At 42.9% G+C, this 24,714-nt stretch overlaps 1 pseudogene; it reads left to right on the top strand.

The window, feature by feature from the left end:
* Nucleotides 1-5,026, top strand: part of LOC113882819 — a 152,041-nt pseudogene extending 147,015 nt beyond the window's left edge.
* The last annotated feature ends 19,688 nt before the right edge of the window (nucleotides 5,027-24,714 follow it).

The raw sequence follows: 24,714 nt of genomic DNA, 5'->3' as shown, positions 1-24,714 counted from the left end.
TAGGAATGTATTCTCTGGTGGTACTTGTTACGTATGTGCAAAATGATCTACACAGAAAGTTGTTGACTGCAGCGCGGTTTCTCAGAAAGAATTTTTTAAACAAGAAAACTAAATTTTGAGTAAATAAGTAACAGCCATTAAAATGTGACACTTGGTACCTTTGACCATCACCTCCCTGTTTCCCCCTGCACCGAGCCCCTGGTGATGACTGCTCTGCTCTCTGCTTCTGTGAGTTTAACTACTTCGTATTCCACCTGTAAGTGAGATCATACATATTTGTCTTTCTGTGATTGGCTTATTTCACTTGGCATAACATCCTCCAGGTCCATCCATGCTGTCACAAATGGTGGGGTTTCCTTCCTTCTTAAGGTTCTGTGTAACTCTTGACTAAAAAGTCATTTTAAGGGCTTTGCTCTTTTTTTATGAAGAAGGAAATGGCAACCCACTCCAGTATTCTTGCCTGGAGAATTCCATGGATAGAAGAGCCTGCAAGGCTACAGTGTTGCAAAGAGTCAGACACGACTGAGAGACTATCACTCACTCACTCACTCTTTTTTTAACCAAATACATTTGTCTTTTTATTTTCCTTAATACCCTTTCCTTCTTCCTTGCATTGCTATCCACCCAGATCAAGTTTTTGATTTGCAGAGACTGTAGAATTCTGTGGTTAATATGCTCTGTGGGAGAGAAAAATACTGGTGAGACACAGGAGATACAACAGAGAAGCAGTAACCAAGATTCAAAAGAATTCCTTGGTGGTCCAGTGGTTAGGAAGACTCCATGCTTTCACTGTCTAAGAGGGGGGTTCAATCCGTGGTCAGGGAACTAAGGTCCTCCAAGCCGTGGGACATGGCCAAACAAGATTTTAAAAAATACAATCTACAGAGCATCTCTAGAAAGGCGCCGGAGTAGGGGTGGGGGAGAACCCAACCCAACTCTGACTCAGAATCACAGAGTGAAGATATACAACAGCAAATCATCGGGGAGACATTCCATTTGGTATCTAAGAGAGATGAAAATATTTGCAATTTCCTAGAAGGAGGATTATTAATTGGAGGATCTGAAAACAAACTGATTTATAGACATTATGCAACATTATATTTTGTCTTCTGCGTGGATTCTTCAGAAAGTGAACTTGACGTTTTAGATCTAATTCAAGTATTTGTGGAAACATTAGACAAGTGTTTTGAAAACATCTGTGAACTAGATTTAACTTTCCATGTAGACAAGATTCACAATATTCTTGCAGAAATGGTGATGGGGAAATGGTGTTGGAGACCAACATGAATGAGATTGTTACACAAATTGATGCATAAAATAAACTGGAGAAATCTGAGGCTGGCTTAGCAGGAGCTCCAGCCCGTGCTGTATCAGCTGTAAAGGATATGAATCTTCCTGAGAGCCCAAGAAATATTGACATTGGTGACATCAGTATAAAAGTGCCAAACCTGCCCTCTTTTAAATCACAAAAAGGCCACTCCCAGGTAAAATCCAGGGGGAAAAAATCATCCAAGTTTACCATGCAGTTGTTTACCAAAAATAGAGGAGAGTCTTAACTTTTACTCTTGGATTTAAGTCAAGGTCTAATCCCATGGAGGGAGGAGCCTGCTTGCTACAGTCCATGGGGTCGCAAAGAGCCGGACACGACTGAGCAACTTCACTTCACTTCACTTCACTGTAGAGACATAATGTAAAATCAGTATGGAAGTTCAATGATGCTTCTCTTGCTCAGTGGTTTTGAAGAAATCAAGTAGTTCCAGTGTGATTTTTTTTTCTTTATTTTTTAAACTGCATTCCTGTGGCCGCCTAAGGCATGCCTCTATGTATCGGCTATTACAGTATTTCGAAAAGTGTTCAGGACATTTCTTTAAATTGTGTACAACTCAAAATGCTGGCGTTTTGTATGGATCGCAAGTGCAGCATTCCTTAATAATGTCTGTTATTTGTCACAATAATTGTTATTTAAAGAACGAAGTATGTATTGCATGAAAACATTATGACCTTTTTCTCTTAGTTTAAATAAACTCCAAGGTAACTGGACTTATAAAGCAAAAGAAAAAACAACAATCTACAGAATGCCAACACCTCAGGCATGCTGGTGCACACAGTGGGAAAGGAAAGGATCCAGGCCATGTTCCGTTTTTGAATACAAATCTACCATCTAGACTGGAGGAGGACCAAAGTAACTAGAAACATTGATGATCAGGCTAGTTTTCAGTGATAAGTCCTCAGATGAGAGTCAACCTTCCAGGAAACACCTGGCTAATCAATGTAATGAACAGTCACTTAAGGATCTTGAATACCAGTGGAGTCAGGCTACCTGGAAATGGCACCTGTCTCCATTCTTCTCATTTACAACACTGGTGAGAAATGGGGGCTTTAAGGAAAAAATAAACAAAACAGGGAAAGAGAAGAGACATCACGAATTGCCTTCAGTTCTCAGGCTACTGCTTTTCTCTTGCCACCCCTTTCCACCCAAAGAATTAGCCCTTTGCTATTTTGCTGGTCACTTCTAGCCTAATGACTCCTATAACCTCAACCCTGATGACTCCTATAACCTTCTTTGCTAAGCACATATCTGAAGATGAGAATGTCACCTGCCATATCTAGAAAGAAAAGAGGCTGCTGCCATCAAACCCTCAGCTACTGTAGCCTCAGCCCTCCCCCACCCCTGTGAACCCCCAGGAGATTCAGGACGGACAAAACCGAATACGGGTCCAGATAGTTTACATGCCTATCAGAGGAGTAATCTCAATGAACCCAGACACTTGCATCTTCGCATATGTAAGAAAGTGCTAAAATCGTTGACTTAAAATGTCTGGCTTTTCTTTCATTAACAGTAATCTTTTGATATTCCAACTACCTGGGTTTTGTTGCAAAAATTCCCATATATCCTGATTTCTCCCTTACTCTTTGGAGCAGTCCCTCAGAGCTACCGGAGAAATGACCACCTGGGCTTAAATCTTCAGACAGTCTCCTAAATAAAACACAATTCCTGGAGTACCCTGGTAGTCCAGTGGTTGAGAATCATCTGCCTGCCCAAGCAAGGGACATGAGTTTGATCCCTGGCCCAGCAAGATCCCATATACCGTGGGGCAACTAAGTGCATACACCCCAACTACTAACCCAGAGCCTGTGCTCTGCAACAAAAGAAGCCACAGCAGTGAGAAGCCCAGACACGCCAACTGGAGAGTATCTCTGCTCGCTACAACTAGAGAAAGCCCGAGCCCAGCAGTGAAGACCCAGTGCAGCCAAAAATAAATAAATAAAATTTTTTTAAGCCTAATTCTCAGCTTTAGGGTGTGCAGTTTTGTTTTGTTTTGTTTTGTTCAGTTGACACAACTCTCTGCATACAAGATATTTTTGCATGAATTGCACTGTTAACCTTAAAATGAATGTTTTCTTTTAAAAAAAAGCACATTCTCTTCTCCCACAGTAATTTACTTTCCAAGTTTTTTTTTTTAATGTCCATCAATTTTCATTATTTTCCTCTCCATTTTCTCCCAAGCACTTAGGTTTACCATTAGAGTCTTAACAATCGTAATAACCTCCTACACAATTCTCTGCCTGTGATCCTTCCTACCCTCTGGTGTCCTGTATGGGAGGAAAGGCTTTCCCTCGATCCTGCTAGTTTCATTAGGGGGATCTACTAAATAAACTGACAACAGGCAGACTAACAGGAGAAAAAGATACAAATATGTTAATTCTTAATATTATGTGCATAAGGACATCACGGGGAGGGGGAGAGTGAACATTCAAAGAAGCAGTGAGATTCAAGAGCTTTATATCATCTTAATAGCAAAAGGGGAGGGAGAATGTAGGCAATTTAAAGGAGAGCAAATGATGTTTAAGAAAGATAAATGGGCCCTTCGAAGAATAGATGAGAGGTATGAGCGTTGTCTTTGTTCAGTTGCTAAGTCATGTCCAGTTCTTTGTGACCCCACGAACCAAAGCATGCCAGGCTTCTCTATCCTTCACTATCTCCCAGAGTTGACTCAAACTCATGTCCATTGAGTCAGTGACACCATCCAACCATCTCATCCTCTGCCACCCTCTTCTCCTCCTGCCCTCAGTCTTTCCCAGCATCAGGGTCTTTTCCAATGAGTTGGCTCTTCATATCAGGTGGCCAAAGTAATGGAGCTTCAGCTTCAACATCAGTCCCTCCAATGAATATTCAAGGTTAATTTCCTTTAGGATTGACTGGTTTGCTCTCCTTGCAGTCCCTTGGACTCTCAAGAGTCTTCTCCAGCACTGCAACTCAAAAGCATCAATTCTTCAGTGCTCAGCCTTGTTAATGGTCCAATGCTCACATCTATACATGACTACTAGAAAGACCATAGCTTTGACTAGACAGACCTTTGTTGGCAAATAATGTCTCTGCTTTTTAGTATGCTGTCTAAGTTTGTCATAGCTTTTCTTCCAAGGAGCAAGTGTCTTTTAATTTCACGGCTGCAGTCACTGTCCACAGTAATTTTGGAGCTGAAGAAAAGTAAATCTCTCCCTGTTTCCACTTCTTCCCCTTCTATTTGCTCTGACATGATGGGAAGTATGGTAGTTTGGGATAAAGTTTGTCTAGTGCGGTGTCAACTTCTTGTTTCCTCTCTTGCAATGACTCAGTCTGCCCTGGAGGACAAAACTCCCTGCAGGGGATCCATCACTACTGAGTTTCTCTCGGAGGATCTGTCTTGAGGTAGCTAAGAGGAGTTCAGAGCAAACCTCTCCCTTCATTGGACATTTTTCAAGTACCTTCAGCTCAAAATAATCAGTACACCAAAGTGGCTTATTTGGCTGCGCAATGTCCTGAAATCCTTGAGTTCCCTCCACACAGACATTAATCCTCCAGAACACAACCTTCACCATCGCTCTCTACTCAAAAACCTTCATTAGCTTCCTAATGGCCTGTGCAGTGAGTTCCAAGATACTTGTCATGTTGTTAAAGATCTGCATGAAGGTGCTCAGAACCTCCTTCTCCTCCAGCCTTATTTCTCAGGTTTTAAGCAAGGTTTCTCAGTATCAGCATCATTGACACTTTGGACCTGGGGGTTTTGTGTCATTGGGGACTGTCCTGTGTATGTCCTTGAACTTTTAGCAACATCCCTGGCTTCAACCCACTATGTGCCCGTAGCACTTCCCACCCCAATTACAACAACCAAGCATGTCTCCTGACACTGAGAAATGTCCCCAGGGAGGGCAGAATCACCCAGCTGAGAGCCACCGCTCTCAGGAAACTCAGGTCAATCCATCGTTCTCCCATTAAAGTAAGACTTTTAAGGCGTTTGTTTACTCATTCATTCATGCGTGTATGTGTTGGTTTCGCTATGTGGCTTCCCCTTCTAGAATACCTCAAAAGGCTTTAAACCTTAGGGAAATGGAGCTCTTAACTTTAAGAAAGATACAGATCAGATCATCTCTTATTCTGGCCAACAAAAGCCTCCAACATCCAGACCCAGCCTTATCTGCCTCATCTCACATCAGTTCAGCCTCACACCCTTCACTTCAGGCAAACAGTTCTCGGATACACAGTGTCTCAGCTTCCCGCCTCCCCAAGGGTCATTACCTCTGCCTTCATGGGGGGGGTCCATGGATTTTCCTGGCCCCAGTCACACAGGGTTCTCAGCACCAACACTGTGCTCCCCTGAACCGCCTATGTCCCCAAGCACACCTCCAACCACATTCCTAGCACACAGATAGAACTGTATATTTGTTTCTCTGATGCTCCAAACAGACAATGAATAATTTAAGGAATAATACTTCTCATTGCTGTGATATTTATTGTTTCTACAAAGCCAGGCACAGAACATGTGGTATAAAGTCATAATAAAGATAGCTAACACGTTGCTGCTATTTTTGTTGCTGTTCATTCACTCAGTCATGTCTGACCCTTTGCAACCCCATGGACTGCAGCATGCCAGTCTTCCCTGTCCTTCACTATCTCCCAGAGCTTGCTCAAATTCATGTCCATTGAGTCGGTGATGCCATCCAACCATCTCATCCTCTGTCACCCCCTTCTCCTGCTGCCTTCAATCTTTCCCAGCATCAGGGTTTTTTCCCAGTCATCTCTTCGCATCAGGTGGTCAAAGTATTGGAGCTTCAGTTTCAACATCAGTCCTTTCAATGAATATTCAGGATTGTTTCCCTTAGTATTGATCTCCTTGTAGTCCAAGGGACTCTCAAAAAACTTCTCCATCACCACAACTCAAAAACATCAGTTCTTCAGAGTTCAGCCTTCTTTATATATTGAGTGCTAACTGCATGCCAGGAGCTGTTCAAAGCACTTCAGTTCAGTTCAGTCACTCAGGCATGTCAACTCTTTGTGACCCCATGGACTGCAGCACACCAAGCTTCCCTGTCCGTCACTAACTCCCAAAGCCTACTCAAATTCATGTCCATCAAGTCAGTGATGCCATCCAACCATCTCATCCTCTGTTGTCCCCTTCTCCTCCCACCTTCAGTCTTTCCCAACGTCGGGTCTTTTCAAATGAGTCAGTTCTTTGCATCAAGTGGCCAAAATATTGGTTTCAGCATCAGTGCTTCCAATGAATATTCAGGACTGATTTCCTTTAGGATGGGCTGGTTGGATCTCCTTGCAGTCCAAGGGACTCTCAAGAGTCTTCTCCAACACTGCAATTCAAAAGCATCAATTCTTCCGCACTCAGCTTTCTTTATAGTCCAACTCTCACAACCATACATGACTACTGGAAAAACCATAGCTTTGACTAGACAGACCTTTGATGGCAAAGTAATGTCTCTGCTTTTTAATATGCTATCTAGGTTGGTCATAGCTTTTCTTCCAAGGAGCAAGTGTGTTTTAATTTCATGGCTGCAGTCACCATTTGCAGTAATTTTGGAGCCCCCCAAAATAAAGTCTGACACTGTTTCCAATGTTTCCCTATCTATTTGCCATGAAGTGATGAGACTGGATGCCATGATCTTAGTTTTTTGAATCTTGAGTTTTAAGCCAACTTTTTCACTCTCCTCTTTCACTTTCATCAAGAGGCTCTTTAGTTTTCTTCACTTTTTCCCATAAGGGTGGTGTCATCTGAATATCTGAAGTTATTGATATTTCTCCCAGCAATCTTGATTCCAGCTTGTGCTTCATCTAGGCCAGCATTTCACATGATGTACTCTGCATAGAAGTTAAATAAGCAGGATGACAATATACAGCCTTGACATACTCCTTTCCTGATTTGGAACCAGTCTGTTGTTCCATGTCCAGTTCTAACTGTTGCTTCCTGACCTGCATACAGATTTCTCTGGAGGCAGGTCAGGTGGTCTGGTATTCCCATCTCTTTCAGAATTTTCCACAGTTTATTGTGATCCACACAGTCAAAGGCGTTGGCATAGTCAATAAAGCAGAAATAGATGTTTTTCTGGAATTCTTTTGCCTTTTCGATGATCCAGCGGATGTTGGCAATTTGATCTCTGGTTCCTCTGCCTTTTCTAAAACCAGTTTGAACATCTGGAAGCTCATGGTTCATGTACTGTTGAAGCTTGGCTTGGAGGATTTTGAGCATTATTTTGCTAGCATGTGAGATGAGTGCAATTGTGCGGTAGTTTGAGCATTCTTTGGCATTGCCTTTCTTTGGGATTGGAATGAAAACTGACCTTTTCCAGTCCTGTGGCCACTGCTGAGTTTTCCAAATTTGCTGGCATATTGAGTGCAGCACTTTCACAGCATCATCTTGTAGGATCTGGAATAGCTCAATTGGAATTCCATCACCTTCACTAGCTTTGTTCATAGTGATGCTTCCTAAGGCCCACTTGACTTCACATTCCAGGATGTCTGGCTCTAGGTCAGTGATCACACCATCATGGTTATCTGGGTCATGAAGATCTTTTTGTATAGTTCTTCTGCATATTCTTGCCACCTCTTCTTAATAGCTTCTGCTTCTGTTAGGTCCCTACCATTTCTGTCCTTTATTGAGCCCATCTTTGCATGGAGTAACAGGCAAATTTGGCCTTGGAATACAGAATGAAGCAGGGCAAAGACTAATAGAGTTTTGCCAAGAAAATGCCCTGGTCATAGCAAACACCCTCTTTCAACAACACAAGAGAAGACTCTACACATAGACATCACCAGATGGTCAACACCGAAATCAGATTGATTATATTCTTTGCAGCCAAAGATGGAGAAGCTCTATACAGTCAACAAAAACAAGACCAGGAGCTGACTGTGGCTCAGATCATGAACTCCTTATTACCAAATTCAGACTTAAATTGAAGAAAGTAGGGAAAACCACTAGACCATTCAGGTATGACCTAAATCAAATCCTTTATGATTATACAGTGGAAGTGAGAAATAGATTTAAGGGCCTAGATCTGATAGATAGAGTGCCTGATGAACTATGGAATGAGGTTCGTGACATTGTACAGGAGACAGGGATCAAGACCATCCCCATGGAAAAGAAATGCAAAAAAGCAAAATGGCTGTCTGGGGAGGCCTTACAAATAGCTGTGAAAAGAAGAGAAGCGAAAAGCAAAGGAGAAAAGGAAAGATATAAGCATCTGAATGCAGAGTTCCAAAGAATAGCAAGAAGAGATAAGAAAGCCTTCCTCAGCGATCAATGCAAAGAAATAGAGGAAAACAACAGAATGGGAAAGACTAGAGATCTCTTCAAGAAAATTAGAGATACCAAGGGAACATTTCATGCAAAGATGGGCTCGATAAAGAACAGAAATGATATGGACCTAACAGAAGCAGAAGATATTAAGAAGAGGTGGCAAGAATACACAGAAGAATTATACAAAAAAGATCTTCACGACCAAGATAATCACGATGGTGTGATCACTGACCTAGAGCTAGACATCCTGGAATGTGAAGTCAAGTAGGCCTTAGAAAGCATCACTACGAAAAAAGCTAGTGGAGGTGATGGAATTCCAGTTGAGCTATTCCAGATCCTACAAGATGATGCTGTGAAAGTGCTGCACTCAGTATGCCAGCAAATTTGGAAAACTCAGCAGTGGCCACAGGACTGGAAAAGGTCAGTTTTCATTCCAGTCCCAAAGAAAGGCAATGCCAAAGAATGCTCAAACCACTGCACGATTCCACTCATCTCACATGCTAGCAAAATAATGCTCAAAATCCTCCAAGCCAAGCTTCAACAGTACATGAACCATGAGCTTCCAGATGTTCAAACTGGTTTTAGAAAAGGCAGAGGAACCAGAGATCAAATTGCCAACATCCGCTGGATCATCGAAAAGGCAAAAGAGTTCCAGAAAAACATCTATTTCTGCTTTATTGACTATGCCAACGCCTTTGACTGTGTGGATCACAATAAACTGTGGAAAATTCTGAAAGAGATGGGAATACCAGACCACCTGACCTGCCTCCAGAGAAATCTGTATGCAGGTCAGGAAGCAACAGTTAGAACTGGACATGGAACAACAGACTGGTTCCAAATAGGAAAAGGAGTTCGTCAAGGCTGTATATTGTCATCCTGCTTATTTAGCTTATATGCAGAGTACATCATGAGAAACGCTGGACTGGAAGAAACACAAGCTGGAATCAAGATTGCTGGGAGAAATATCAATAACCTCAGATATGCAGATGACACCACCCTTATGGCAGAAAGTGAAGAGGAACTCAAAAGCCTCTTGATGAAAGTGAAAGAGGAGAGTGAAAAAGTTGGCTTAAAGCTCAACATTCAGAAAACGAAGATCATGGCATCCGGTCCCATCACTTCATGGGAAATAGATGGGGAAACAGTGGAAACAGTGCCAGACTTTATTTTGGGGGGCTCCAAAATCACTGCAGATGGTGATTGCAGCCATGAGATTAAAAGACACTTGCTCCTTGGAAGAAAAGCTATGACCAACCTAGATAGCATATTCAAAAGCAGAGACATTACCTTGCCAACAAAAGTCCATCTAGTCAAGGCTATGGTTTTTCCTGTGGTCATGTATGGATGTGAGAGTTGGACTGTGAAGAAGGCTGAGCACCAAAGAATTGATGCTTTTGAACTGTGGTGTTGGAGAAGACTCTTGAGAGTCCCTTAGACTGCAAGGAGATAAAAGCAATCCATCCTAAAGGAGATCAGTCCTGGATGTTCATTGGAAGGAGTGATGTTGAAGCTGAAACTCCAGTACTTTGGCCACCTGATGCAAAGAGTTGACTCATTGGAAAAGACCCTGATGCTGGGAGGGTTTGGGGGCAGGAGGAGAAGGGGCTGACAGAGGATGAGATGGCTGGATGGCATCACCAACTCGATGGACATGAGGCTGGGTAAACTCCAGGAGTTGGTGATGGACAGGGAGGCCTGGCATGCTGCGATTCATGGGGTTGCAAAGAGTCGGACACAACTGAGCGACTGAACTGAGTCTCTTTTAATGCTAAATTCTGTAACACTTAATTTTAAGCTTATAAACTGACCTAAGACTACTTTGATCTTCTATAACCAGTTTTGTCAGCTGCTCTAATATACACCAGATGATTTGGTGTGGAATTTAATATCAAATATTATACAGAGATTACTCTACTCATGCAGTTACAATTGAACGAAAATGACATGCAAACTGCACCTTATGTTTCAACCAGGAGATTCTGGGCTGTTAGTTGGTTCTCCCATGCACCAAACATTTGAGAAAAGGATCACCTCATGGCATCGGCTGCTTGGGATAATAAGGCTGAGGACTCGTACCAGAGGACAGCGTACGTCCACAGCCTATCAGCCATCCATGAATCAGAGCCCAGTGTCCAGTTTGGGGCTTATGTGGATCTTTGGTCTTTTGACCATCCTTTAAATACCTCCATCAAAAGAAAGAAAGAGGATGAAACATAAGTCAATCTACTTTTTAACAACTTTACTAAGTGAAAGTGATTATTAGCTACGTGAGCCAGTAGGTAAATCATTTTATATGTCTCAAGGAATTTAGTAACTAAAGACATCTTAGTCATGATCTAGTCTGAACCACAGATTTCACAGATGAGAAAAGTGAGGCTTAGAGGAGTCAAAATGACTTGTTTAACATACACAGCCGGTCCCTGGCAAATTCATGGTAAAAATTCCAGTGTTTCCACTCTTGATCCAAAGCTGTTTCCAGTTGTGATCTTTTGTCTTTAAATTACCTCCCAAACTGCCCTATGATTTACTGCCTTCCAAAAGTGTGTTTTATTTCTGATACTGGCTTGGCTCTATCTGCTGTCTGGACACTGAAGTTCTATGACCTGAGGAGTAGATAGAGCTTCTGAGCAAGAAACCGAGGGAGGGAACTAAAGAGAACGTGGAGACTCCAGCTTAGACCTGTCCTTGAGAAACTCACCCAACCCTCCCTGCCATCGCCAGTTTCCCATCACCTCCCCTGGAATACTTGTGTCTAACATTTTTCTTTAAAACCTTCAATTCCTTCTTTCCCACTTCCATCCTCAGCCAAGATGATTCTTAGAGTTCATAAGCTTCTCTCAGACACATGCCCAACCTAATTCTACCCAGGAAACAGCTGTCAGCAAATCTCCTTGGAGGTTTGTATTTCCCTTTAACTTAAGTAGGTCATTGCTCTGAAGGAAGCGTAAAGACGGAATGAATGAAAATAAGCTGATGAATTCAGCTTGTGTGAGATCTGCGAAAAATGCAGGGAGATGGCAGAGCCGCAGGGCTGGACCAGCAAGGGAAGTCCCCTTCGAAACCTTCCTATGACTCAGAACTTACAAAATACCCAGTCGGACAGGCAGAATGAACATTCAAGGGACCTTAAGCATAAAGACATGAAGTTTCTATCTTGTCTGTGTCTATCTTCTCAAAGATAGAAGGACTCAACATCAGAGACCAGCTTGCCTGGCAGGATGACATTTTTCCAGTTGAAAAGAGGTGCTTGGGGCTGAAAAGATGGAGATGTGTGACCCACAATGCAGAGGTCTGATTAGCATGATTGATCTCCTTCCAACAAAAATCAAATGGTCTATTTCTCACCCCAGCAAGTTGCCACATCTCCCTTTGAAGAGTCCATTCAGAGAAGTAAAAGTCTACTGTCCACAAAATAAGCAACCTTGGTTGGAAGCAGGCTCTTGGGTAAGATACCCTATGAGATTAGGCTGGGAGAAACCAGAGTTAAGTGATAAGGATGACACTTGTGGGGAAAGTAGGGAGAATCACAAAAAGGAAACACGGTCCCTGTGGGGAAGGGAGCATGGCTGGCAGGGAGCAGCCCTGGTTTATTCTTTTTTTTAATTAATTAATTTATTTATTTAGGCTCAGCAGGGTCTTTGCTGCCATGCATTGGCAACAAAGTTGTGGCAACCGGGGGCTACTCTCTAGTTGCGGTGCTCAGGCTTCTTATTTTGGTGATTTCTCTTGTTGCAGAGCCCAGGTTCCAGAGCGTGGACTTCCGTAGTTGAAGTGCATGGACTTAGTTGCTCCATAAGCACATGGGATCTTCCTGGACCGGGGATAGAACCTATGTTCCCAGCACTGGCAGGATGATTATTAACCACTGGACCACCAGGGAAGTCCCTGGTTTATTCCTGAATATGAGTGCCAGGAGACTTTGGTACAGCTCACTCTCATCTCTCTCAAGTGAAAGTGAAGTCGCTCAGTCGTGTCTGACTCTTTGCGACCTCATGGACCATAGCCTACTAGTCTCCGCGGTCCATGGGATGGCTTTTCCAGGCAAGATTACTGGAGTGGGCTGCCATTTCCTTCTCCAGGGGATCTTCCCAACCCAGGGATCGAATCTGTGTCTCCTGCATTGCAGACAGACACTTTACCGTCTGAGCCACTAGGGAAGCCCTGTCTCTCTCAAAACCACCTTAAAACTTGGCTTCCTATCAAGTGCAGCAAAGTTTGTTCCACTGCTACTAATCCACACATCATCTCATTACTAGATAAGGTACATTTTGCAACAGCTATCCTATCAAGCTGTAGGATCTTAACTTCCAGAAGACAGAAACATGTATAGGTCTTGCCAGCGTTGTCCCTAAAACTTTGACTCTTAAGCTACATAGGGATGCAGACCAGAAATCTGTTGCTACTCAGGGTGAGGTGCTCCCTAAGGCTCCCCTGCACTGTTAGCCTAAGGACATGTTTCCATTTGTTCACTCGTGCATTAAATATTTGAGGAGCATCATCTAAGAAGCATCTGGCAGTAGCAAAGAGAAAGAGAGGTGAGAAAACGGCCCTGTTGAACTTTATGCTCTAGTCTGGAGAAGCACTTACCAAGAGAAATAACACTGTGAGTCACATATGTAATTCAAAATTTTTTAGTTGCCATGTTTAGAAAAGGTAATAAGAAACAAGTGACATTGATTCTGGTAATATATTTGATTTGATTCAACAGATCCCAATATTATCATTTCAATATGTAATCAATATTTAAAATTATTAATTATATATTTTACATTGTTTTGTATTAAGTCTTTGAAATCTAGTCTTTTGTTTTATGGCCCATATCTATTTAGACACTAAATTTTTGTCAGGAAAAACTGTATCTGTATAAATGTTCATTGATAAAGTAGGTCCCCATGCCTTAAGATTTTATAAATATTCTTAAAAGCTTTCTGATAACTTTATTAATAGTTCTTAAATTTAAATTAATCAAAATGTTAGTAGCTCAGTCATGTCCGACTATTTGCAACCCTATGGTCCATCCATGAAATTCTCTAGGCAAGGATACTAAAATGGGTTGCCATTGTCTTCTCCAGGGGATATCCCATACTCGTGGATCAAACTGGGGTCTTCTTCACTGCAGGCAGATTCTTTACCATGTGAAAATTTAATCAAAGTTAATCATTAAAATTCAATTAGTCAGTGAAGCTAGCCACTTCCAAGTGCTCCATAACCATAGGTAGCTAGTGACCACCATATAGGACAATGTGGCTCCAGAAGGAAAGAGAAACAGTAATCAAAAGAACTCATAAGCAACAGTAAGTGATAAGAAGTATAGATACATAGTGTTAGTGATGGTGTAACATCTGACTTCATCTAGGGGAACTGCTGTTAAAGGCTCTGAAGATTGATCCAGGAAGAGACCACAGATAGGAAGAAAGGCTTTCCGGCAAAGACAGAAGCATGTGCCAAGGCCCTGAGGCATAGCAGAAGATAATAAGGCCTGTTTTAGTCAGCCTCCCATGGGGAAAGACACAGCTTTTTTGAACCAGGAAATTTAAGGAGTGTTTACAAGATGAGGCCAGGGTATAGGGAAGATAGTCCATAATGGTACGGTACCCTAGGCTAGTCACTTGCAGAGAACTGTTAGCAACCACCATGCCACCACCACCCCAGCTTAAAGGCACAAGAGAATAAGGCAGTTATTGGAACCTAGAATAGACAGACACGTGGTAGGGCCATGTAACAGGAGCTGTGGCCTTCAGTAGAGGGGATGCAACCAGCCCACAGAGACCCCACAGGGTGGTAGGAAGGGAGATAAATAGCTCAACTTCCCATTCCTTCTGCCCTCCAGCCTCCTGGGGATATCTCCCATTGGTCAAGCCCAGCCACAGCAGAAGTTAAGAAATCTCATTGAGGCAGAACATGCAGCTCAGCCTCAGGGCATAGAAGAGCACAAAGAAGGGTGGAGAATAATCTGGAAGGACAAACCCAAGATCTTCAGCTCAGGGGTGTGTATCAGTTTATTCTTGGTGCTATAAAAATTATCACCATTCCAGTCACTTCAAATGAATCAAATCTCTTATTTTACAGTTCTGAACCCTTAAAATTGGGTTGTCAATAAGATTGTCTGCCTACTAGAGGAAGTATTGTCTTCTGCCTCTTCCAGTTACCAAAGACTACCTGTGTTCCTTTTTAAAAAATTATTTTATTATTCTTATTGTAATTATATTTATTTTTTGGCTGTGCTTGCAGGGCATATGGGATCTTTGTTTCCCAACCAGGGATAGAACCCACGACCCCTGTATTGGAAGCACAGAGTCTTAACCACTGAACCATCAGGGAAGTCCCCACCAGTGTTCCTTGATGCACAGTCCCCTCCTCATACCACTCTGACCTCTGCCTCCACCAGCACATGTCCTTCTCTGCCTTCAGTTCTCCTCCTTTGTTCTTATAAGGACCCTTCTGATTATCCTGGGACTACCTGGATAAAGAGGGTAATTTTCCTGTCTCAAGACCCCTAACTTGATCACATCTATGAAGTTCCTTTTCCATATAAAGTCACATTCACATGTCTTGGTGAGTAGGCTATGGACATCTCTGGAGGACCCTTACTGTGTCTACCACGATGTGTCAAGAAAGTAAAAGAATGTTACTATGATGGCATGGAAAGGGCAAGAGGGGAGTATGGAGAGTCAGGTGATGAGGACCTGGGAAGGAAGCATACCGGCAAAGGTTTGTAGACCAGAGAAAGGATTTTGTTCTGTATCTTGAGGTGATGGAAGTCACTGAACCTGCACTTTGAAGAAATGCACTGCAACTACAAAATTAAAACATAGACTGAAAAGAGGCAGAAACAATTGAAAGTGAGTTGAGAAAATGTATAGTAATTAGATGATTGAAGATAACGGCTTGGACTAAGGAGGTGGCCATAAAGATGGAGAAAAATGGAAGGATTTGAGAGGTATTGAGGAAGCAAAACTTGTAGGATTTGGTGATAGATCAGCTAAGGAACAAGGAGTGAGGTTGAGGGCCGTGTTAAAGATTTCTGACTTGCTCAACTGGATAGATTCAATTCACCACAACAGAAAACCTGTGCTCAGGACAGGTTTATTTGGGGGACAGCGGATGTGGTTTTGAACATTGTGGTTTGAAATGACTTTAAGAGAATCAAATAGAAAATTCAGTGGGCAGTTGGACATAGAAGGGGGCGCAAAGTTTCCTCTGGGTTTCAGAGGAAATATCAAATCTTCAGGTTTTGGGTGGTCATTGAAGCCTTGCTTATGAATGACATCACCTCAAATAGAGGCCAGTTAGAAGAGTGTCTAGGACCCACCCTTGAGAGGCTTGAACATTTAACAGCCAGAGAGAGAGTGATAAGGTAAAAGAGGGACCAGGAGACTGAAGCATCACAAAAGTCAAAGAAATCGATGATTTAAAGAAGTGGTCACCAAGGTTGACGGCTCCTGACAGTTCAGTAGATGGGTTTCTACAAAGATTAATGCCAATTCACCTACATTGTCAGTCCATCAGATTCTGGTGGAGCAGTTTACACCCTTGAGGCCAGGTGGTGCCTACCTGCCTCTTCATCCCATTCAAGTAAATCAAGGTCATGACAGTTGATTTATGGACGGGCACAAAACCACTGAAAGCCAATGAGACCTATCCGTGGGACTTCTAAGAGAGTATCACTCGTTCCCACTGTCTTAAACCTAGAGGAGATATAGGACCCAGACTGTTGCTACTCCCTTGCTGCTACATTAAGCTTAGGAGTAAGGGCTTCCCTGGTGGCTCAGATGGTAAAGAATCTGCCCGCAATGCGGGAGACCTGGGGTTCAATCCATGGGTTGGGAAGATCCCCTGGAGGAGGGCATGGAGACCCACTCCAGTATTCTTGCCTGGAGAATCCTCACGGGCAGAGGAGTCTGGCAGGCTATGACAGTCCATGGGGTCGCAAAGAGTCAGACACGACCGAGAGACTAAACACAGAAGTAAAGGCAACACTTGGCAGAAGACAAAGATGGTGAGAAACCAGTTATGACATCTCTTTGCCACTTACTTCAGCTGTGACCGAAACTTGATCTAGCCTTACACTTTCAATTGAGATGAGCCAATAAATTCCTTTTTTGTATAAGTACAAAACACCACCTACAATGGAAAGAATACTAAATTTTATGAGAAGATAAATGAAATGGAACTTTTGTCTAAAACCTCTAGAAGAAAAATGTCTAATGGGTCAAGATGATCAGGGGATTGACTGAAATGTTCATTAAAATCATAATAAAGCCATGAAAACAGATGGGAGACAGAATCTTGGAAGCAGAAAAATAAAATATATGAAAATAATAGAAGAGTTTCTGTGTTCATGATCTCCAATTTAAGGTGAAACACTCAAAAATAAACAAGAATATATAGAGAAAGAAAAATTAAAATCCCAGACTTTTAAAGTAACTGCTTTTATTTTTTTTCCTTTCCTTTTTGGCCAAACTATACAGCACGTAGGATCCCTGACCAGGGATCAAATCTGTGCTCCCTGCAGTGTGGGAGTGTAGAGTCCTAACCACTGGAACTCCAGGGAATTTCAGCAACTTCTTTATTGCCACCAGAAATCTAGTTCCAAAGTGTTTCTTGTTCTCCTTTGTTCTGAGCTTGTATCTTTCAGCACCTTGAAATAGCAATTTTACAGATGTATGAATTGTAATATTATTTCCATGGCATTGCTATTGTACTGAGTAATTATAATTTTCATTGACACAAAAGTTACAAATTCCCTGGACTTGCTCAGGAGAACTTAAGACTATTGCTAGGCACCTTACAAATGTGATTATCCCCTTTGTGGGAACTGAGGAATCTAACCTCAATTAACTTTTACATTTGGAAGCTTAAATTTATTGACTTTGTCTTCTTTGAACCTTTTATTGACAATTCACCAAAATGTGGAGCTATTATGATTCAAGAGATGGATCCTGTAGAAAGAAATCTACAAACACGTGAGAAGCACCCACATAAGGCAAAACAATGAGCTAAGTGCACTCAGAGGCTTGAAGCTTGGACCTCGTCCCCCACAGAGCTTAAAATCCGGTGACAGAGGTAGGACATACTCATGAAGAATCAAATATCAATATAAAGCAGTAAGTGATAAATGATTTTTTTTTAAGTTGTGCAAATATGTAGATGCCAGAAGAGCAAAAAATCAGTGTGAATTAGAATCCCTTGAGGGTTGGTTCAAGTGAATGGACAGAAATGAAGTGAAGGGCTCTGTAGGCAGAAAGATCTGTGCAAACAAGCCACCATTGGAGAAAGACTTACAGGTAACTATATTACAGAAAAATCTGGCTGAAGCAGTGATTCTTTTTATGGAGTTTTAGTTGTGGGGGATAGGGGAGGGGAGGGCGGAGTTTAAAAGGTAAGGAGGACAGTGAATGACAACCTGCAAAACTTCTGCTTCATCTTGTAGGAAATAAAGTGTTGAAGACGATCTTAAAGATTAAATCAGTGGACACTGACCATCTCTCTTTCTCATTATCAAATCTGTCTTAGCTACTGATGCAAGTGCCTGGACTTGGTCTGTGGGTGAAATAATAAGCTTTTGTTGACCAATGCAGTGGAAAAAGAAAAGTGAGAAACTGGAGGGCAGGGTGGGTGGAACTTATCGTACTAATACAGCTAGGCTTGCACTGCGAATATCTTAATATAGTTGCCACAGGGAAGATGGATTTTACAAGGATGAAGCTGGAATGAGCTCAGGCAGAAGGCCACTGCAAAATGCCAGGCAGAAGTTCACGAGGGCCTGTACTAAGGTAGCAACAGTAGAAATGAAGAAAAGAAGGGAGTTCTCGGGTGGTCCAACGGTTAAGAATCTGCTTGCCAATGCAAGGGACACGGGTTCGATCCCTGGTCCAGGAAGATCCCACATGCCGTGGAGCAACTAAGCTTGTGCATCACAACTACTGATGCCCAGGCTCAGAAACAAGAAGCCACCATGAGAAGTCTGCGCATGTTAACTAGAGAGTAGTGCCCACTCAGTGCAACTGGAGAAGACCCACGTGCAGCAACAGAACCCAGTGCAGCCAGAAAAAAATAAACAGTGATAAGTGGTGCTTTCAGTAAGTAAGAGCATTTGGCATTTATAAAGTATATACTTTGTTTGCATACATTTGAGCAAGCTAGTCTGCCTTCCACCTCCAACTCATGTGCCAAAAGGTAACACATAGGCTGAATTTTGGAGAGGATAGTCAGGCCAATTTCTGCAGCCATACTCCACTCCCAACACTTGGGACAACTCCTTCCAGCTACAGGAGTCAATGGCTAGAAGAAGTGTTATACCTCTCCTCAAAAATCCCTCCCGGCTTAGCACTCATGGATGCACACACCCATCACCACCACCACCACCGCTATCTCCATCACTTTTGAGATTCTGGCATCAACTCATCCTCTACCTTAATACCTACCACACTCTCAGGAGAGAAGGCTCAGAGCCCCAGGAGGCCGCTTTTTAAACAGTTTTATTATTTTTGGCTGTGCTGGGTCTTTCTCGCTGCCCACAGGCTTTCTCTAGCTGCAGTGAGCAGGGGCTACTCTTTAGGTGTGATGTGCAGGCTCCTCATCGCAGTGGCTTCCCTTGTTGGGGAGCACAGGCCCTAGGGCTCACGGGCTTCGGTAGTTGTAGCTCACGGGCTTAGATGCCCCACAGCGTGTAGGATCTTCCCAGACCAGTGTCCGAAGCGGTATCCTCTGTATTGCAAGGCAGATTCTTAACACTGGACCACTAGGGAAGCCCCCAGAAGACCACTTTGAAAGACCATAAAATAAATGTTAAACTGTCACAGCAAAGGTTGGTGTGTCTTCCTAATTCTATTCAGTTCCCCTGAAGGAAAAGACTGGATGGGCACATTCAACAGCTATGATGATAAACAAAGGCTAAAATCAGCTTCGAAACCAACACAGTGTGTCTTCAGTTTTACAGCAACAATTCTTTCTGCCTTTTGTCTGAACCTCAAAGTATAGTCTTATTATATATTAATTCTATTTTATTTAGTTTTATTTAGGCTATCAGTAACACTCATTGAGGGCTGATACACTATGCATGTGTGTGCACTCAGTCGTGTCTGACTCTTCTGAAACCCCGTAGACTGTAGCCCACCAGGCTCCTCTGTCCATGGAATTTTCCAGGCAAGAATCCTGGGCTGGGTTGCCATTTCCTTCTCCAGGGGATCTTCCCAACTCAGGGACGGAACCCGTCTCTCTTGCGCTTCCCCTGCATTGGCAGGCAGGTTTTTTACCACTAACATAAACATATCTCTGCCTCTCCTAAACACCAAGAAGTGTATCAAAGCACCCAGGTTCCCCCAGGACACAATCAAAAGAGTCACCAGATGAGTAAATTATTTGCTAAACCTAGATGAGAGACCTCAGAGAAGGCAATGGCACCCTACTCCAGTACTCTTGCCTGGAAAATCCCATGGACGGAAGGGCCTGGTGGGCTGCAGTCCATGGGGTCCCTAGGAGTCGGACACGACTGAACGTCTTCACTTTTTCACTTTCGTGCGTTGGAGAAGGAAATGGCAACCCACTCCAGTGTTCTTGCCTGCAGAATCCCAGGGACAGGGGAGCCTGGTAGGCTGCCGTCTATGGGGTCGCACAGAGTCAGACACGACTGAAGCGACTTAGCAGCAGCAGCAGCAGCAGCAGCAACAGCAGCAGATCAGAGACCTGCATCTCAATGTCTGGATCCCAGTGCCCCAGCTCTCTCTTCCTCCTCCAAGGAAGTCAGAGTCATAAATGACCGTCATGACTCTTCCTCCTGCTTTATGGTGGCTCCAGTTCTTTCATCACTTTATAAGGATTCCTGCTTTCACCTCCTACTGCCTCCAGGTTGGGGTGGCCTTGACTGTAGCTACAAATTTATTTTGTTCCAACTGAACAGCAGAATGCCTGCCATATACAAGATAACTCTACCCCTGGCCTCCATTTGTTAGAAAACTGAAGATAGAATTCTTTGCTCCACTTGTGTTTTTGTGATAAGATTCCCACCAATGTCTGACTCAAGTCCATAAAAACTAACTTAACAATATAACACTGTTACCATCTCTAGGGACCAGGCCAAAAGCCCTTCTGGAAACCTTCACCTGTACTTTTCCCAAACCACCTGCCCTTCCTGCCCCGCGCATGGTCCTTGCACCACGTTCTTGGGCGCCCTCTCCCCACTCGTCTTATTTCCCTTTCCCGTGCTCCTTCTAAATCGCCTCCTCATTTCCCTAGTTGCTCAGAAGTCTTGGGCCTGGAGTCGTGGTAAAGAGGGCTGAGTCCCTCAGAGGGACCCACCCCTGCCTGGGTTCACAGCCAGCTAACAATTTCAACCTCTGCCCCTTGGACTCCCTCTACACAAAGAGAGTTTATGGTCGACTTGGAACGCAAAGCCATTCTCCTAAGGAAACAACCCTGAAGGAGTAGGTAGATGCCCAGGAGAACTCACACGAGTGCCTTTCACTTCCGTACCTCATCTGGAGCTCTGTGTGTACTCTAGAACCTAGCTAACAAAACGCCTTGGTTTCCATGGTTAAATGAGTTCTGAGTTCCAGCTGTCAACATATCTCTGCCTCTGCCATCAGGAGCAACAGCCAGGCTTTCACCGTCTGCAGCCTGCCAACCGCATGGTAGGGATACAACGGAAGTCTAGAGACTTAACTTTTAAGAAAAGGGAGTAGAAAGGATGTGATTCTGGGAGGTGAAACCAGGCTGTACAGGGAGGAGAGCTCAGAAGGGTGGGGGTGGGGGCGAGAGTCAAGCTGCCTCTGGGTTTAGGGTCCTCCAGAGATCTTCAACCCAGCCAACAGGCCTGGTCTACGGCACTGCCGCTGCTGAGGACAATGGAGTTGGATTCCAGTAGAAGGCGGTGGGAACTAAAGAAAATGTGTCATGGGTTTCAATGTGAGGTCAAATAAGGAATTAAAAACAAAAACTTGAAAAAGCTAATGTAGATCAATATTGTGATCAGTACCATGTTAATGAAGTCAAATCAAATTTAATACTTATATATCATGGCTTCCGAAATACTCAGCCCACGAAAAGTATTGCGTGTCAGTCCCATTGGACATGGCTGTCTTGTAGACTTAAGAGGAAACTTGGCCTTTGTCTATATCCAATTTCGCTTTCTTTTTGGCAAGCTATTTAGCCCTTGCCTTGCACTGAGTAAGGATAAATGTGTGTGCTAAGCTGTTCAGTCATGTCTGAGGCTTTGGGACCCCACAGACTGTAGCCTTCCAGGCTCCTCTGTCCGTGGCATTTTCCAGGTAAGAATACTGGAGTGGGTGGCCATTTCCTTATCCAGGGGATCTTCCCTGCCCAGGGATTGAACCCACGTATCTTGCATCTCCTGCACTGGCAGATGGACTCTTTGCCACTGAAGCACCTGGGAATCCAAGGGTAAATTTACTTACAAATAAAACAGTAAGTGTGAAGAGAACAAGTAGGAGCCTCTATTTTTTTCCTTTGGATCTATTCAGAAAGGTCAAAAGAAAAATCTTTTCCTAGGTGATCAAGTAAGGAAAAGGGAGAAAAAGTTTTCTATGTTTTTAGTGACTATTGTTAGGAGGCTCAAAAAAAGTAATTTTTAAATGACAACTGTAATACGAGAGTACTAATTCATTTTAAATTTCAAATACAAATACGAATGGGACTAATACAGGTTATTTTCTCTAAATCTACTCTCTTATTTTATATTTTAGGTATTATGATGTCAAATTACTTTCACATAACCCTATATCACAGATTGAAAAGAAAGATTATTTAGAAAGTTGTTTCCAAAATTCAAGAAAGGAACTGAATGGGCTATATTAAATACCAGATTTCTAGTAGTTCTGGTGATGCATTAACAGATTAGTTTTGTGATGACTACTTAAATTCAATCAGTGCAACAATATTTTCTGAAATTATTATGTGCTAAACAATGCGGTAAATGACATAAGGACATACACATAAAAGCACACTGCATGGCCCCATCACCTGTAGAATTTATGTCTTCAGGTGAATTCATTTACACGCACAGAAAAGTAGAGAATTCTATTTACCACTTAACCAACCTCCACAGCAAGTGCCCCTTGCCTCCTGAAATGACAGAAATGGTGGGAACTAAGATGAGCTCCAGGAAACGGTTGTAATTTGAATACATTGAAAGGACACTTTGGATGTCAGAAATCGACAAGAGCCCAAGTAGCGACTTCACTTTCACTTTTCACTTTCATGCATTGGAGAAGGAAATGGCAACCCACTCCAGTGTTCTTGCCTGCAGAATCCCAGGGACGGGGAAGCCTGGTAGGCTGCCGTCTATGGCGTCGCACAGAGTCGGACACGACTGAAGCGACCTAGCAGCAGCAGCAGCAGCAAGTAGGGATTAGCTTAGCCTACTGTAAAGGGAGTGTAAATAAACTGTTCTTGATTGAAGCTAGAGGGCTATCTTGAAACAGTCGGGAAGCAATGCTGCTGCTGCTAAGTCACTTCAGTCGTGTCCGACTCTGTGCGACCCCATAGACGGCAGCCCACCAGACTCCCCCATCCCTGGGATTCTGCAGGCAAGAACACTGGAGTGGGTTGCCATTTCCTTCTCCAATGCATGAAAGTGAAAGTGAATTCGCTCAGTCATGTCTGACTCTTAGCAACCCCATGGACTGCAGCCTACCGGGCTCCTCCGTCCATGGGATTTGCCAGGCAAGAGTACTGGAGTGGGTGCCATTGCTGGATGCAATGAGAGATTCCAAAGAGGAGAAAAAATGTTTAGAGATTTTGGTCCATCAGTCATGTGGTGGTTGCTAGGAGGAAAACACAGCAATTATGAAATCACTGCAGTTTTCTAACGTGGAGGAGGAAGGTTCAGCATTCATGTGGTGACATGACTGTGAAAAGAGGGAGCGATATAAAGACATCTCAAGAGAAATCCAGAAATAACATACTCATTAGACTAAGTGGGAGATAATTCATCTCCTTTTAAAACTTTGGTCTTGGTTCTTCTCTTTTGAGCTGTTTCCTCTTGATCTTTTTTTATGTCTTTTCTTATTCTTATAAAAGTATACATGTTTTATTTTGGAAAATTTGGAAATTATAAAGAAAGCATTTAAGAAAGCCCTCTGCTCTCACCACTCAGAGATGATTTCAGACAACATATTGACAAATTTTTTTTTCCAAGATGGATGGATGTGATTAGGAGTGATGACTTCATAGGATGGACACAGTGGAGTACAAAGATGAAGCGGCTTGACATTTTTTCCTACCGTTTCCTTCCAGTTTGCATTTCTCCATTCTCTGCCTTTAGCCATGATCCAAACACAGCCATAGCTTTTCTTTCTGTCACCTTCAGGTAGGAGAACTGTTCTTCTCATGCAGGAATGGAAAGGTCTCATTCACTCTCCATCAAGGCAATGCTTCTCTCTTCCCTAAGCCCAGGCCTCTCTGTAGTTCAGGGAATTGGAGCAGAGGAGGTAATGAATGGTCTTATCTTTCATTCTCCTTGTCCCACCCGACTCACCCCATGGAAGAATCCAAGGGGGAAAGGAAGGCCTGTGGACGCTGCTACTCCCCTCTCCTAGTCTACGATTTCGGACTGCTCCAACGAACTTCCCACCTGCAAATACCTCCAAGGTAGCATCAGGGACCAGGGCCTCTGCCAAAAAGCACATGCTACCCTAAAAAATTCACTTCAAATCATCCTTTCTGAGAAATCTCGTATAGACTGTTCCTTATAGTAACAGTTACTACTACATTTCATTCCTTTTTTGCTTTTGTGTTTTAATGTAAATACTGTGGGACTGTCTAACCCCCTTCTTGAGAATGTAAGGATACTTTGTATCAATTACTCAACTTTGGGCTTTGGCCGAGAAAGTTCCAGATAATAGAAAAAGTCTCATTTCACATCCTAAAACATATATACATACACATATACATAAAATAATAATAATTGGGACCATATCATCATCTTGCATTCTACTTGATTTCCATTAATGTTATATAATGAGCATTTCCCATGTCAAGGAATATTTTCCAAAAATGGGATTTACATTGGCTCATAATTTTTCATCATATGACTTCCCATTCCTCATTATTTATCAAACCATCACTAGTTAGACATTTACAGTTAGGCTAATATCACTGCAATCAACAACATGGATATGTATATCTTTGTGTA

This window comes from Bos indicus x Bos taurus, chromosome 24 (genome assembly GCF_003369695.1).
Source record: "Bos indicus x Bos taurus breed Angus x Brahman F1 hybrid chromosome 24, Bos_hybrid_MaternalHap_v2.0, whole genome shotgun sequence".
NCBI lineage: Eukaryota > Metazoa > Chordata > Mammalia > Artiodactyla > Bovidae > Bos > Bos indicus x Bos taurus.
The sequence above is the reverse complement of the archived record's forward strand: the minus strand, read 5'-3'. Positions and strand labels throughout refer to the sequence as shown.